Here is a 10,005-nt window from a genome sequence, read left to right as displayed (position 1 = left end):
ACTTCACCATCACCAAGCGTGTAGCATATGTGACCAGAGACCTTAACTTTGATAAAAATATGAACCAAAGTTTAAAAAATTGTTGTATTTGTCCTCAGCCTACCATCAAACAACACGTAATCATGTGAGATTATTTTAACTTAATCAAAGATCTTGAATTCAAGTCTGGAATATATAACTGAATTAAATATTTAAAAGAAAAATTTTACTGTCCAAAGTGGTCCTATCCAGTTTGATAAGAATTACCCTTCATTAAGGATACATATGGTCTAGATAAAAAAACATACCTCTATTCAATCTACTCATGGTGCACTTGTTCATTTCCCTTTAACGTGTTGATTAGTATTGCCATATGAGTATGACCTTACAACTTTCTGGTTCTACCTAGAGATGTCTTGTAAATTGTAATTGCAACATGAACTGTTGGCACAATAAATTAACCAACTCAATCAATTTGTCTTTGAACTCTTGAAACATCAACTTCAAAGGCTGAAAATCCGTGTAACCTTATGAACATAAAAAAGCCTCCCTCCAAATAAGCTTCCATGCCCCCCACTAAGTTCATGCATTTTCCACTGTCAATATTGTAAGGCTTCATAGATGATGACTTCACAAAGGGGAAAGTTAAAGATTGGGGGCTCCAAAAACAACTCAGAAACAGTCCATAGAGTAGAAATTGTCCATCAAATTAAAATCCAGTGCATATGTGCCGTGATATTAATCAACATTGAGGTGGCACTGCCATGCACTATCCCCAGGTTCTGTCCTTATCTGTAAGGCAGTGAATAAAATTAAAAGCTTTGCAGCTTAAAAAAAAAGATCTAACGAGTGATTCCAATAATGTTTCTATTTATAAATGTGACTGCACATAACTTCCATAATGTTTCCTCATTAATATCATTTCTTGACCACTCAACCCTTTTTCATTCCCAAATCTGTGTGCAACTTATGCTCCAGCCCTAATAACTAATTCACCTAAATTATTTCATACACACATGCTAACCGACAGTTCCTATAGCAGACAATTAGAATTATTTGCTGCAGGCATATAAATCAACAATAAGAAGAAAATAAAAAAAAAAGTAATACATCTACTTGAAAAATTAATTTAGGAGGTTAGTTGTGAAAAGGTGCAAGGAATACAATCCAAAAACTTTTATATATTTTAATTAGCCCAATAAAAAAATTATATTTTGAAATTGAAAGGTTGTGGCATTTAGGTTGTAATTATACAAAAACAGTTATTTCTCGTAAAGCGCTGGAAGCAATTTTCCATCAATTATAACTCAATTACACGTTGTGAAATAAAACAAGAGAGGAAAATAAAACGCGTACACATAAAAATGTTTAAACGAGCTGATTAATTAATTAAGCAAAAATGGAATCCAAAACTTCTAAATCAGTAACTATATATAGAGTTCCCGGAAAAAAAATGTGTAACAATGTATTTTCCAAAAAAGAACTAATATACATTTTATGAGACTAACTCAAGCATAGAGCACAATGCAAATGTGAAATAAAACTGTACAAACTGAATAGGCAAGTAAGAGTAGTGGAAGAGCTTGTACTTATATTATTTATTTTTTTGGAAGGCTCTTGTACTTAATTATATAGTTGAATCAGTTGAATAATGATTTTCTTCTAATTCAATCATATATAATCTCACCAAGGTAGAGTGACGAGTGACCAGTAAGTGTAACGAATCGCAAAAAATATGGAAATTATTTTTTTGGTTCATCATCAACTGAAATTTGTTATTAGTTATGAATTACGTAGCTTATAATTAAAGATTAGATCGTGGTCTTGGGTATCCTCAAAGCTATAAAGAAAAAATTTTATGTACTTGTGTTTTACTAATTCTATGTACTGTATGAAAGGTGTTGAGTATATTTTAGACTGTGGTATGCTGTAATTGGTTTGGAAGTTCCACACAGATGGGGTAGTTGGGATGGTTGTTGTATAAATTTGTACTGCATTTTTCTGCCATCAGTATATATGTAATAAGCCAGATCATACTCCAATACTGATATATTTTATTGCTGCATATATGTGTTGGAGTAATCTTATGATAACCATGGTAATTAAGGAATGTACGTGGTTATAGTGCTTAAGATGTACTTATACTGTTTGAGGATTGTACATTAAGTACAGATTCGGGCTTGGATCCAAGCTTGAAGTATTTTTGAGAGATTTTTTTATTGGAAATATAAAAAAAAATATTAGATAAACTCTTAGGAACACTTATATTTTGTATCTATAAACAGGATCAGGTTGGGTTATCGATTTGAGAATTACTTTTGGTGGCTTTTCTTTTTTGCTATATATATCTTTGTGAATGTTGAGTATGACTTTTCTACTACTCTTAATAATGAATTATTTCTATTGAGAAAAAAAAACGATTGACCGTCGATGGCAGGATTGTGAAACTTATCTATTTTTTGAGATATTCACATTTTCTTACAACAGCCAAAGATTTTCTATCTATTAAAATAATAGTAACTATTTTAGTGATTGCACTATGTTTTTTTTCCTTCAAATTTGAATAATTGTTATTTTTGGTCGTTAAATTTAAATTGATTTTTTTACTCATTCAATTTTTAGTCTTTCTTGACTAATTTTTTACTGTTTAAAAAAATTAGACAAAAAGAATAAAATTATATAAGAAATATAAGTACAATGAGTAAGTTTTTCATATATATATATAAAGTTTATATTAGTTCCTACATTTAAAAGTTAAAAATCATCCTTTTAGTCCTTCTATGAACATTTTCTAATCCATTTTAATCTTTATTATTATACAAACTTTATCTTTTAGTTCATCCAATTTTGTAATGGCAAATACCAAAAAGAATAAAAAGAGTTTATACATGGATTAAAAGAGATTATTTTTAAGTATAAGAACTAAAAGGTTAAATTTATACAATTTAAGAATTAAATAAGTAATTATTTATATAGAGAAGGGATCAAATGACTCCAAGAGTTAAAAAAAGTTACTTTTTCATTTTTGTCATTAAATTTTTAAAATTTAATGATTATAATGAGTAACTAATCTTAATCAATAAATTTTATGAAAAATTATTATCAAAATAAAAATCTTCTTCCACATTTTGTATAACTGAAAAGTGCCCAAATGCTACATGTTAATAGCTTCATCTACACAAAGGCAAAATAAAATAAAATATTTTGGAAAGACCTTTCCAAAAGTGTATTTTTATATTTTTGAAAAGATTATTTCGGAAGTCAATTTTTATATTTTTGAAAAGACCTTTCTAAAAGATTAAAGAAAATTAGTGTATTCTAGAAAGGCCTTTTTGAAAGTGTAAAAGTTGATTCCTAAAATATTCTTTTTGGAAGTATAAAAATATATTTTGAGAAAGGTCATTTTTTAAATGTAAAAAGGAAAAGTATATTTTGGAAAGGCCTCTCTGAAAGTATTTTTTTTTTTACTTCTAGAAAGGTTGTTTTGGAAGTAAAAAAACATATACGTCCGAAAAGTCGTGTAAAAATAAATAGTGTATTATGTAAAGGCTTTTTCAAATTAGGGTCAAGTTTTGCACCTTGCTTTCCTTTTTTACTCCGTCTGTGTTTTTTTTGAAAGGGTTGACGACCATGGTGATGGGTGGTTGTGGCAATGGTGTTTGCTTCAACAGTGGTATTGGGTGGAGGTGGGACTTTCTTAGGAGAGGTAGTGGTATTTATGTCTGTTAAGGTCTTTTTAGGAGGTGCAGGAAGCCAAAAGGGGATGCCGGAAGCAATTGCCTCTTTTTTCTTTACAAGGTTTTCTATCAGTAGTATTCGGCCTGCTATAAGTACAACTAATCTTGGGAACTACATTAAACTACCGCTTTTCTTATTCACACTACTCATGTGGAAGTTTTTTTTTAATGTAATTCTAACATTAATTTCATTGTATAACTATACAATGAAATCAAGTTTTCATAGTTCACTGAAGGAGTGTACAAAATAATTAAACAACAGAAACACAACGGAATTGTGTTTTCCTTGTTTATGGAAGGGGTGAAAAAAATTAAACAAAAATGATTTTGTCCTTAAATTTACAATTACCATTTTTGTTTTTATTTTCAATAAAATAATAAAATTTATTATTTATTATTTTATTTGAAATTAAATTATTTATTTTGATAAAACTCCTCCTTATCATTTGTTAACTAAAAAATTATTTTTTGGATTGACTTAAATAAAATTTTGATATCCGGAAAAATGTTATTTTCATGTTACTGTCTATAAATTTATTTTTTGTCTTACGTCATTTAAGGTGATGACATAATAATGATATATCCATAACAAAATATGATGACGTGTCTATATTTCAAGTATGAAAAAATTATTTAAGTTTTTTGTTTGGACTAATTATGGTGGTTTTTAGACAGTTAGAAAATTTAATTAAAATTAATAGTGCGAGTTCGCAATAAAATCATCTTTTAAAACTTTTATTTAATTGATAAAGCTTTTCACAACATGCATCAAAAATCAATTTTATCAAATTCGGATCTGGATCAAGGATCGATCCAATGAGTCACTAATTAACTTTTACGACTCGATCCATATTAGAAAAATATTAAGGGTTTATTTGGTTTGTCCATTTTTTGTTTTTATTTTCATAAAAAATAAAAAACAATGTTGAAAATATGTTTGGTTAAAATTTTGAAAATGATTTCGTATAGAAAATATTCTTAGAAAACAGAGGAATTTTGAAAACACAAAATCCACGTTTTTGGCATTTTCACTAAAATGGGAACGATTCCACTGTAAACGTGGTGGCATTGAACGTAACTATATGAAGCTTCCTTCCTTCCCATACGCATATTGTTCAGCGGTTTTAGGTGTGTTGAACTGCCCACTTCCTCGAATTTGTTTTCCGTAACCACCTCAGTATATCTTCTCACATTTCCTTTGTCTAATATTTTTATTATTTCTATTTATTATATGAAATAATACAATGATTTTAATAATTATTATAAAGGATATATATGATTATTTTCATTTGAAAATTATATATGAAATTTATACTAAAATCATTTCATAAGCTTTTATTGAAAATAGTTAAACCAAATACATTTTCAATACTTTTATTTTTTAAAAGCAGGAAATAAAAAATTAAACCAAACATATTTTCTAAACTTTAAAAATATAAAAATGAAAATTATTTTAAAAAATAAAAACAGAAAATAAAAATAAAAAATATTTTCTCAAACCAAACAATCCCTAAATAATTCATAACCCGTAAATTTTACTAACAATGTACAATCTTACTGACAAACAAAAATAATGATGTTCTATATTCTAGAAATACAAACACACAGTAAGTAAAGCATAGATGATAGAACTTTCATTTTTGTTTTAATCATCAATATTACTCAGAAGTTCAAAACCACTTGCAATATAAAACTAAAAAGTTATCTTAAAATCAATTCATAAATTCAATTAACTCAATATCAACTATGAAGAAGAATAGAACCACTTCAGCACCGTGGACTCAAAAAGGGCAGTAACATACGTAATTAATTACAATTCAAAGTGCACCAAGCAGAAGTGTTCAACAAAGGGATTTGAACAGAACAGATAAGGGTTCAACAAGGGAGTTTGAATAGAGCACAAAAGGATTCAACAAAGCAGAGCACACAAGAGTGCGAACCTATTTTCAAAGGCCGAGAAGGGTGTGAATCTGGAGGTTCACTGTGTTGCCTGCAACAAAGGCTTCTATGGTGAGGTTTGCCTGTTGTGGCGAAGGGCAACGACACTGCTAGGGCGCGATGCGGAGAGGGGTGACGATGCTGCTGGGGCACAGTGTGTCGAGGGTAGCAATGCTGTTAGGGCTAGGGATGTTTACGTATATGGGTCACCCGCCAATTTGAATTGACCAAAACCAATCAAAATAGTTAGGATTAAGTAATTTTTGTGTTTAGGTTAGATCCGAACCGAACCAATCAAACTCGTTGGATTTTGGGTTGAATCACAAGTTTTAATATCTGGACTCGTTGGCTCAACTCGTTGACCCGTTAATTTGTATTGAATTACTATTATTATTATTAATATATATATATATATATATATATATAAGTATTTGGTTCAAATATGCTACAATAAAGATGGTTGTAGAACATCTTTTTTGCTTTTTAATCTGTTTCAAACTATTTTAGTTTTAGTTGAAATTTCAGTTATATTACTCATTTGACTTTTGAAAACATTGAAATTTTTAAATTATGATGTAATAGTTTTAGTTTATAGGTTTTTAGGCTTTGTGGGTGTAGTGCTTGTTTATTATATTTTAATTTTTAAACCATGTTTAACATAATATGCTAGTTTATGTGATGATGATGACAAATTGACAACAATGTGATTTTTCCTCTAGTCTTTTTTTTATTATTTGATTACACGTAATAATTATAAGTAATGTATTACGGTATTTCATTTAAAAAAAATTAGCTTATAAAAATTATTGTATTTTAAGAACAAACAAAATTAAATGTTTTGACCTCTTACTCAACTCAACCCAAATCATTTACAAATGGGTTGATTTAGGTTGGGTTTCATTTTTTTTTTCTTGGAGAACCAACCCAAATCGACCCTCGTACACCCCTAGTTGGGTGTAACACCCCGGATGAATCATCCCAGAAAGAAAGGAATCCAAAGGCTATGCAGGTATGAGACTGTGTAATTAAAAATGACTTAAAGAAATTAATTGGTATTATCTTACCAACAAGATACATTTACTTTTTAACAGTCTATCACTTAAGAATTTTACAGTTAAAACAGTTAAACATGTTTGACTTGGAATAGTTATGAGATAAGTGACATTGTAAAAGTTTCTCAAAAAATGTGTAAATAAAAACAAACACACACTAAAAAATCATGTATTGGTTTGTAGAACTAGTTATTGATCTTGAAAGTAGAGTTAATTTTTGAGATCTCAAAAGTGTCGCAATAAAGTTGAGAGATACATCCTTAGATTAAGGAAATTTTAACAAATGACGTTGTTTTGACATTTGAAAAAAAATGATCCAACCAAGTGACTATGATCCATTGGTTAAGGATCAAATCAAGCCAGGTCACACCGGCTCACAAGCTAAAATGATGCAATAGGCAGCTCAAACCGGTTGGATGCCTAGTTCCTAAGCCACAGGTCAGTCAACGGACCGATCCGAGCTAAGTTTAATAACTATGCCAAAAACAAAAAATTTAATATATCAAGGACTTAACGTAAAAATAAAAAAAATATCAGACATTCAAAACAAATTTCACTAATTTATTATAAATCTAAAATATATTTTATTCATTTATGTAAGCAAAATAATAAGAGTTTTAATTAAGATTGGACATTTTTTAAACACGTTGTTAATTGTCATGTAGCGATAGCAGATCATTACAGAAAATCTCTAATCAGATCGTGGAGATACAAACAGAGTAATGCTATAATGTTGACTTGTGCATAACTTTCTACCGGAAAGCTTTCAATCCTTAAATGGCTACCGCAAGAAACGTTTAAGCTTTGAGGAAGAAGGATTTGAGTCTAGTTATAGTTGAGCTTGTCATACTTCAAGACTAGTGTTGTTCCAGAGGAGATTCGTTATATACCTCTCATGGAAAAAGGGTGGCCCCAGGTCGTCATTTACCACAGCATGGTCTACTAATGTTATGGAAATTTTCCAAGCTTGTGGTTTGACGTAAGTGAATCGTTTGGAACGGTAAAGGAGATACTTGTTATTCACCACAAGTGAACTGCAAGATTATCAAATTAATCAATTCGAATCTATAATTCATTATATAGCTCTCATGGAGAGGGATTGGAAGAAATTATTAATCTGGAGATGGGTTTCGCCTTTGATGACCATGATTTAGAATACTACACCAAACTTGTCAGAGAAGCCATTAAGTTCAACCCAACAAATGTGGAATTACTTGATATTGTGCAGTCCAACAGTGAGTATAACAAACATCGGCTTTTTACTGAAAAGATTTTCATTGATGGACAACTTATGAATAGAACTTTATGCAAATTTTGAAAAATACATTGCAGTCAAACCTAAAAGACTCAACTACTGGCTTTCAATCACAATAAAGCAGGTCCAACTAATTTAGCCTAGTTCAGCATGTCCACTAAAAGTTGTACGTACATGAGTTAGATATTTTGTTTACAGTTGAAACACCTAATTTTCCATGTGCATTGGCACCTTATCCTGGTACATAGACGAGTGAAGGAGGTAGCATCAGGGATACATATGATATGAGAAAGGGTCGTCCTTTATCCATGCAACTACAATTGATTGTTACGTTAGTTGGTAGCATAACAACTAAGAAGTCTATTTCAAATGGACTCCCTCCTCCTCCCACACTGTTGTGGATCTAGAACTGGCAAAAGTTCTTGGTGACTTGCCCAAAAAAACTCAAATTTAATTGGGTTTTTTTATCAGCTAGAGCCACATGTTCTTGCCCTTAGAATTGCAGTAATAAATTCTCTGAAGAGGTATTGAGCTTTTGTCTGCTCAAAACGCTTCTTAACAACAAAAGTTGGTAAGTGTGTTCCTGGTATTTTATAATAAGCCCTTAATACATAAGAACTTATCTTTTAAGGACTTACACCAAGTTCTTTGCATTTAGATATATATGTTTATGAGTGTGTGCACAATTTTCAAGCATTTGAATGCATTGTTATATAAACATTTACAATATTATCTAATTTTAAAAATTTAAAAATCAAATTATGATTAAAAATAAATTATATATCACAAAAATTTTACATAATTACTACTCATTACTTGCAAGAAACGTAACGGGGATAGAAGAAGAATACTTTATAGTTTTTTCTTGAATGGGATGGGGAAAAAAGTCGGGTAGATTTGAAGTTGTAGAAACTAAGAACTTTATTTGAAATGACGAATAAAACTAGAAAATTTGAGGGGAAGAATATGATTATGGCAATAGCCGGGGGACATTAGAAGGAAAGGTTACAATGTTTAACAAGAATTATGTTAATAGTAAACCAAGTAGAGAATGAAGTTCCAATGCTACGTACCAAGGGAGTTGTATTATGTCACAAACGTATATGAACAGCAAATCCTATTTCAAGTCATACAAATGAAAGACACAGCAAAACCTTGGATAACCCTCTTCATAATTACAATTATTTTTCGTGGGCAAAACCTTGGATATACTAATAAACAAGTGCAACCGTGCTCAAATAATGTGTATGTAATGTAGGAACACCCCAAAACCAGTGTACGTATTTGTATGTTTCAAAAAAAAATCAAGGTTACCCTAAGTCCCTAACATTAAGCTGATAGAGTAAAAAGAAAATACATGTTAATAATATTTTTATAAATACAAAGTAAAAGTTTAGTTTTCATGCAAGGTTACCCAAAAGATTTTATACAGACAATCACTTAGAAAAAATCATAAATATGACTTCCAAAGTCATAAGGTGATTAGATGGTTAGGAGGAGGGATATAAGAATTGGGAGTTGGAGTAATAAGGACGTTATGTGTTTGAATCCTCCTCCACTATAATATACTAATTATTAATTTACTAAAGAAAAAAAATTAAAAAATATATAAAATAATTATGATACATTGAGATCTATTGTAATCATTTCGATTTGTTCGGACTTGTTCTGTGTTTCAACAAATTAAATGTTAGTTATTTTGACAGTAAGATTCAGGATTTCTTTAGATTCATTTATATCTTTTATCTTGTTTGAAATGCAAGTCATTTTTTACTTAAAAATGTAGCAAAAAAATATATCATCAAATATTTTAAAAGATTTAGAACACGATAAATAAATTGGAAGAAATATGCATAATAATATACTTTTTAAAAAGTGGTGGAAAAATAAAAAGTAAAAAATAACTAAAAAGAGAAAACAAAATCAAGTTCTTAGCCAAGAGTGGGGAAAATTTTTTGTTTTTAAAATATCCATTACTCAAAAGCAAAATCTGAATCACAACAGCAAGCACAATTGAGCTGTTAGCCTAGAGGGGAAAAAAGAT

The sequence above is a fragment of the Glycine soja genome, chromosome 12 (assembly GCF_004193775.1).
Source record: "Glycine soja cultivar W05 chromosome 12, ASM419377v2, whole genome shotgun sequence".
Classification (NCBI taxonomy): Eukaryota; Viridiplantae; Streptophyta; class Magnoliopsida; order Fabales; family Fabaceae; genus Glycine; species Glycine soja.
Note: the sequence above shows the minus strand (reverse complement) of the source record.